Source organism: Morus notabilis, unplaced genomic scaffold (genome assembly GCF_000414095.1).
Source record: "Morus notabilis unplaced genomic scaffold, ASM41409v2 Scaffold989, whole genome shotgun sequence".
Classification (NCBI taxonomy): domain Eukaryota; kingdom Viridiplantae; phylum Streptophyta; class Magnoliopsida; order Rosales; family Moraceae; genus Morus; species Morus notabilis.
In genome coordinates, this window is record NW_010363328.1 from 527,496 (window position 1) to 535,751 (window position 8,256).

Here is an 8,256-nt window from a genome sequence, read left to right on the forward strand (position 1 = left end):
CCTCCTCTTGTCATCGTCTTAAAGTGAATATGATGTTTGCCTCCTCGTAACCCCTCATCTCAAAAAGTATAAACATAAACAAAATATAATAATAATAATAATAATAATAATAATAATAATAATAATAATAAACATTAAACATATTAAGATTTAAATATCAAGAAGTAAACAACATATAGAATTTAATAAGACATTAATAAGTACATATACTAACCAAAATAATGGGTGAGTTTGTTGGAGAAAAGGGTTGCCTTAAAAATATGCGAGTCTATGACGCCGATAAGATCTCTAATAAGTACTTGTTAATAATGGCTCATTTGTTTGAGAGGTCCATTCTCCTGTGCTGCTCCAAACTGAACACATAAACTCCAAATCATGCAATTGCAGAACAATGGTAAAAAAGAAAAATTATATACTAAAAGTTACTTGTTGCTAAAAAATTAGAAAAAAAAATCCCGAAGTAGAATTAACTCTGTAACCAACACTAGGATTTCTGCACAGGGAAAAAAAGTTTTGCGCAATTCTTTTGAAAGAGTAGAACTTGACATGACCGGCAATAAACTGCTAAATGGATTGTTATTTTAGAAAAGTTAAAAAAATAGCTAGAGGATCACATTCAGAAAGTAACGAATAATCATTCACCTATCAGATCTTGAAAAACAAGGCAAGACTATAAATTCTACTATAGAACTAAATCATTTGTTCATTTTTCCCAGAAACTTAATCAATTTGTTTTTAAAGAAGCTTAGTCTTTTTTGCCAATTGAAAATCTACCTCCATGGAAAAAAATTTTGCGAAACCATCAACTCTTTCCAGAGTTTGGTTGTGGACCTTAAACAAACAAGAAATACAACAAACAAAACTTTTGAAATATTGATGCTAAAATCCATAATAAGCATTTTGAAGAAATCTCATTAGTTTTTATTTTTTCATATATAAAAAGCTTGATTGCCTTGTAATTCAAATAAAGGAGCACAAAAAATTCCTCGAAAACGCCGTGGTTGTCATTACTTGTAAAAGCCAAACACTAAAACTTTAGGTGTTTAAATCATCTTTTTATCCTCTGAGTGTGGCACACACGCTAAGTAGAAGCTGAAGATGAATAGATCATAAACAGAGTAAAATTTGTTTGGCAAAATAGTGTACTTCAAGTGCGTTTAAATGTCTGTACATACTATCTATATGAACTCCTGAGCAAAAAAAAAAAAAAAAAAAAGATGAAACCTTTAGAAAGTTGTAGTACTGAATGATAAGATATGTAAACATAAATATGTATCATGATGGCTACTTTGACTGGGGGCATCCTCTGAACCACAATCTAGAAGCAAAAAAAGCCACCAAATAATTAGCAAAAAGACCACATTTCCTAAAAACTCCAGTTAACTGATACACTAACATGTGGCAACATAACAACGGTCGGTGAAAAAGCAGTGCTATCACATTAAAAGGAAAAAAAATTAGTTGATTAGAAACGGGTCAAAAACAAATCAGAATCACACATGCACACATACGTGCACAGAGAGAGAGCGAGAGAGAGAGAGAGAGAGAGACTGAATATTTTATGACGGGAATCAATTTTACACTTATGGTTCTGATTGCATTTGCATAAGCAAACAACAAACAACTCTTACTGAGAAGATGTAGAAGGAAAGGAATTGAATATAAATTAGAATTATGTTACTTTGTTGGAAGGATTTTGTGCTGCAGTGTCACCACCTCTATGACAATCTCCTATTGGTCCACGTGGCATCCATGAATTTGTTTGAACCCCCCTTCTCCTCATGATCCTACTGCTGTCTTTTCTGTATATTGAATGAACAAATTAAAAAACAAAAAACTTAAAAAAAAAAAACTCTAGTTAATTGATACACTAACATGTATCTTAAATGATGCAAAGAAAAAAGAGGATATGAATCCTCAATTCAAGCAACTCTTCAGGTAAAGAACTCCCCAACTATCTCAATCTTTCAAAAGCAAGCCTATATGCTTATTGATGAAAACATATTTATATTAATGTATTTAAGTCTTCAGTTAACAATACTAAAGGACTGTACTGACTTTAAAATCTCTCTTTCATAATGACTTCGCCGGTTTTCAATATCCAAAATAGAGTAAAAAACCTCATTTTTTCGGGATAATGCAGAAAAAGGAGTTTAGTCCCAAAGCATCAACGGAATAAGTGCTTAATGTGACATTCTCTCATATTTTGATAATCAGTGTGACAATTTGGTCTTCCACATCAAATTTTTAAGTAAAACCAAGAAAAATTAGCTGAAGGGCATCGTTGAGCGACAAAATGCATGGAAGTGATTAATCGACAGTTAGTTCACCTTATATAACAAGCAAAACTACTTTGAAAAAACATGGGACAAAGGCAGATAAAACTTTTGGCTAAAAAGGGATATTGAATAAAACTTCCCGAGGCTTCAATATAGTGTTTTCAGCCACAAGTATTGATGCTCGAGCACTTGCCGTTATTTGAGATATAGGTGAAAAAGCTCGAAAGAAACAAAGTTCCATCACTTTATCCCGAAGTTGCGTATCAAACCAACCATTATCACAGTCCTTTCATACCTCTGAACCTGTTAAGACCAAAATACAAATGAATTAGTCAATTCGGACTGATTTTCATGGTATGTGTGATTAATGACAACTTTTTGCTAGCAAGGACACAAAAACAAGAACATTCAATTGATTGTCTAGCTATTCGATCTCGGAAAATGTAGATTAGAATTCAGCCTCTCCAACATCTTGAAAAGCCTTCTTGTAACATCGGGATTCCTATAAATGGTGGAAACTTAATAGAGAATCTAGTCAAATTAAAAATGGCTAAGATGCATATAAACATTCTTCTCTAATGTGAACTGAACATTATGTTAAGAATTTATAAAGTTGGAAAGCGGAGGGGGAAAAAAAAAACCATCGAATGGTTTTGTAAGAGACATCTACTGCTTAGGGTTTTAATACTTAGTGGTGGGAATGGTTCCTATGATATCACCCTTCCCTGAAATCTTACTAGCTTGTCATAATTTTCGAAGCAATTGGATGTCCGACTCAGGCCTATATGACATGACCAATCAATAGAAATATTCTAACACTCCACCTTTGTCATATATTCTATACATCACACTCGATAGATATCATATTCATAACAAAAATTAAGGAAAAAAACATGTGGCTGAAAAATTTCAAGCACTTTAAAAAGGCTTCTTAAGTTGTCTCCATTCTTCTAAAAAGTTCATAATTGGCATGCGACTGACATCATTGTTGTGTACTTCATCGTGCAAGATTCTTTAACAATCCACATACTTGACTTGTAAGAAGCAAATCATATTAGTAGCTCCCACCTAGAGAAAGTTCACACAGGCACACACGTATCCATTAGAATTTAGATGTTCTGTTTGGTTCCCATGATTTGCCAACTTCGTGACAAAAAGAATTCTAGAAATATCCACATAAAACATAAAGGCTGCAAAACTCAGAAAACTATCTGGACGTGCACGACCACATCTTCTTTATTAGTTATGCACACCATCAAAGCAACATACCTTATCTGCCTACTTACCTGACCTTTAAAAAGAGAAAACACATTAATAATTACTACTACAAAGTAGGTGGATTAGAACCCTATTAATGAAAGGCAAATGACAACCAAAATTAAAGAGCATTTGCTTACAATATCTTGTATGCTCAAGGAACCAAAAAAGCAATGCAATTGGAAGCCTAGCAATTGGATCTCAGCAACATTAAAAAGCTTATTCAGTGACATCCACCTCTAAACTAGCACTTGTGTCTTTCCAAAATCCTAGAAGTTCTTACTACAATATCAATTCCAAGTATACAACTAGAAGCTGAATAGAAAGGCAGAAAAATCATCAGCATCTGTCTCAAAATAATAAGAATACAAAAATCAAAGAAATAAAACCCACTCTACCAGTTTTTCCCTGAGAGAATCAGTCAAATTTTGAGAGCACGGTGGTTGGGCAAAGTACTACCATAAATATAAAGTCCTTGCTAACAATAACTTCTATTCAAATTCCTCAACCCGTATTCATAAAACCAATTAATAACTTAAGCCATGTCTCTCCTAATGAAATCAGGTTCTCTATTCAGTTTCCACCATTTACGATATCTTGTATGCCGGGTGAATACAATCATAAACCAAATTGAAGCGGCTGAGCAGAAAATGCTGCGGCAGAATCCATGAACCCTGCGGAAAAGAAATCAAGTAAATTATAAAAGTCACTACGATAAGCACTATTACAGAAGCAAAACAATCATTAGAAACCTCAAAGAATCAAGTTATACGAACAATTTGAATAAAGGAAAAAATCCCCTCTTATAGGCTCAATGAAATCCAAATCAAGCCCTAATTTTACTCTCCAGAATAAAAAATGAACTTCACCTTTTCCTTCAGCAGCTAAATAAAAGAAGTAACTCCACAGTCAGAACCCACACCTAACAATACCTGGACACCGGATTCGCAGATTCCAATGATGGAGTTCTCGGGAACCGTCTCCATGGTCTGGTTCCTCTTGAGAAGGTTCGACGACGGCGGGAGCAGGCTCTTCAACTTGGAGGCGGAGAACGCCGGCGAGTGCTTTGGAATCGGAGGCAAAGAGGCGGAGCGTTCTCCTTGGAGCCTATCTTTTTCCGCGACGGCCGGGCCTTGGCTATGCTAGGGTTCGGCGATGCCGGACTCTAATCGTCGTCTCACTCAAGATAGCGTTTCTTGGCTTCATGAAGTGCTTCATGGCTGCGAAATCTAGAGAGAGAGAGAGAAGGCGGAGGAGAGGGATCGAGAGGGTTTTGGATTGGAAATGGAGAGAAGTCAGGAGCGAGAGAGAAGGGGAAATGTAGCCGTTGGAGGTGGGGACTGGTGTTATTATTTGTCTATTTCGATCGGGAGAGAGAGAAAAAACAAAAAAAAACAAAAAAAAACAAAAAACAAAAAAAAAAAGGCTTTCTGAAAATTTTCTAATAGAGAGCTTTGGTCGAAGACATTCAAGGCCAATAATTTTTTTTTTTTTAATGTTTAGTATTATTTTCAAAATGATTTTATTTTCGGTACAAAAATAAAAATGAGATTATTTTAAAAATTATTTTAGAACCGATTTTAAAATTACGTTTAGTGATTTTTCAAGAGATTAATTTGAGTATTATAAGAAAGTGAAATTTTGTTTGGTTTATCCCTGATGATGATGTTTTTTAAGTCAGAATCTAACTGTTTGATCTTTGATTGGAGGCTTTTGTAAAGCCTTCATTTAATAATAATGGATAAATTATCATTAATGAGTATATTAATAATTAAATTACATATATAATAAATTAATATGTTAAATAATTAAAAATAGTAATTAATAATTAATTATAAATAATTACTATGATAGTAATGTACTCATATTTATTAGATTATAAGTAATTAATTAGTGTATTAAAAAAATAATTAGTATATACATAATTTATTAATATTTTGTTTACTACTTAAATTATTAACTTTTAGTTACATAATAAAATAATTCTGAATCATGATTCAGAATTACTATAAACGAACACTGATTCTCAATCAGGATTCAGAATCATGATTCTGGATCCATCTACCAAACGCACCCTTAGTTACATGTTTATTCATATACTGCAAATGGTAGAATTTACTTGATTCAAGGTCAAAATTAATCGTTATAGATATAAAGTTTTTTTTTAAAAGAGAAAATCCAAAAAGTACCCCCTCAGTTTTAGTTAAATTCAACATTTACCCTTGTATTTTTGGTAATCCAAAAAATATCCCTTATGTTTTTAAATTATCCCAAATTTATTACCCTAAGTTTTTCAAAAGAAGTAAAATATAACCCTTTAAGTAATCAAATTGTTGAAACTGACATAAATAACCTTAGTGTTCAATAATTAAACATTATCTTAAAAACTAGTAACTAAGAAACTAAACTTAAAGATAAAAGGTAAATTTTCAATAAAATAAATTCTATATTTTTGAAAAAAATTTAAAACTTAATCGATTAGATTGGTCTAACTCCACATAAAATGTCGTGCCCTCATTATTGATATACAACTAGTAGATTTGGACTTGTCAAATCGGTTGTCTCTACACTCAATATTACTCTACAGTGAATCATTTAAACACGTTGAATTTTTTGTTTTCTTAATTTTATTTAGTTTTAAAACTTATGTTTTAAAAGTTTTTTAAAACTTATGTTTTAACAGTTTTACATAATTAATGTTTAAAATAAAGGTTTTTTTTTGTATTTATAAAATGTTCATCAATTAAATGGTTATCTCGAAAAACGTGAGGAATAATTTTAGGATAATTTAAAAATTTAAGAGATATTTTTTGAATTATCAAAAACACATGGACAATTGTTGGATTTAGCTAAACCTTAAGAGATACTTTTTGGATTTGCTCAATATAAAAAAGCATAGGATAAATATTGAATGTAAAAATATATTGAATGCAAAAATCAGAGCAAAAAAAATATTGAATGTAATGTTTAAACTATTAAACCACATAAAATCAAGATATTTCTTATTTAAAAATAGGGATAAGAATTATTTTTTTTTACATAAAAAAAACTTTAGTACACTTGTAACTTTGAAAGCTGTATCATCGCTCTCAGAAACTACGAAAAGTTATCAAAAGTTTACTCATTTCATCCATTAAGTTTTTTTTTTCCTTACTTTTTGTCCATATTATTTTCCTCTCAAATGTATAAGTACTCAATTCTCAAATATATATATATATTGTAGCTTTCTCGACTTTTATTTTCTCATTATATCTAGGAGATTATGACAGGGGATATCCTTTCTCCTACCGGTAGAAATATTGATGACCTTAAAAGAGGGTGAATGTGTAGCAAATTAATATGAAGGACTTGTTTATTTGCATTAAAATTTTAAAAAGTTTAAACTCGAATTACAATTTTATTTAATTTAAGTTTATGTTCTTTTATAAAATTTGAGTTTGAACTTAAATTTGAGGCTAAAATCTGAGTTCAAGTTCCCTTTTCAACTCAAGTTCTTAAATTCAAACTCAAGTTACTGAGAGCTTGTTCTTTTGGAGTATGACTTGAGTGTAGTTTTTGAGTTGAATTTGAGTTATAACTTGAGTTGAAGTTATAACTTGAGTTTGTGTTTGGCTGTGTACATTTGAGTTATGGTTTGAGATAAAAATCTTTTTTTGAGTTTGTGTTTGAGTGAGTCAAAACTTAAATTTGTATTTAGATAGTATTTTAATAAAAACTCAATGGTGATGAAAAATTTTAATATGGTATATAGATGAATTTTTATTCGTCTTTTTGTTGTGAATGTATAGAAAAAAAATCATCTCAATCAAGATTAAAACGAAAAAGTTATAGCATTTTTAAGAATAGAAAAAATACTGTTCATTAATTTGAGTTCGAGTTTCTGAACTCAAGTTGAAGGGGACACTTGAACTTGAGTTTTAGTCCCAAACTCGAGTTCAAACTTAAAAGAACATGAACTTGAATAAAGTTAGAACTCGAATTGCCTTTTTTTGAGTTTTTTGGGCAGCGAAACACACCTTGAGTAGTATTTTTTATATTCTTAAAAACGTCATAATCTTTTCGTTTTAATTCTAATTGAGATGATTTTTTTTCTATACATTCACAACAAAAAGACGAATAAAAATTCATCTATATACCATATTAAAATTTTTCATCATTATTAAATTTTTATTAAAATATTATTAAAATTTAAATTTAAATTTTAACTCATTTAAATATAAATTTAAATAAATTTTTAATTTAAAATTTACATATCTAAATACAAACTCAAATTAAAATCAGAATTAAACCATACTCAAAATTAAGATTTGAAAGTCAAGTCACCTGACTCAACAAAATATAATGAACAACCCCGAAACCTCTCGCGGAAGATTTCAATGCCAGATTCAACATTTCTAAAAAAAATCCGATGGCGATGTTGTGTTCTCCATTGCTGATGAGCTCTTGTCGGTGGAGGTGAAGAGGATTTGCCCCCTTTGAGAGGCAGCTTTGGTTCAAGGGGGCCATTGTTGCTCGCGCCGCCTTGGAGAAGACTGGAGGCGAGAGACCAGAGCTTCGTCGATCGGCGTTCGCGAGGGAGCATGGCCGCCGTTTGTCCTGATGAGAGAGAGGGAGTAGATGGAGAGAGAGAAAGAGGGAAGATAGAGAGAAGGGAGATCGAAGGAGCATGGCCGACGTTTCTCCTGACCGTCGACGGCATCTAGATTAGGTTTTTTTTTTT

General features: G+C 31.7%; 1 long non-coding RNA gene across 1 annotated transcript; it reads right to left on the reverse strand.

The window, feature by feature from the left end:
* On the reverse strand, window positions 1-1,784 carry LOC112092716. Its single transcript, XR_002902718.1, has 3 exons — window positions 1,682-1,784; window positions 215-353; window positions 1-58 (listed from the first exon to the last, which is right to left on the reverse strand). It is a non-coding gene; the product is annotated as an uncharacterized LOC112092716 (long non-coding RNA).
* Window positions 1,785-8,256: the final 6,472 nt, after the last annotated feature.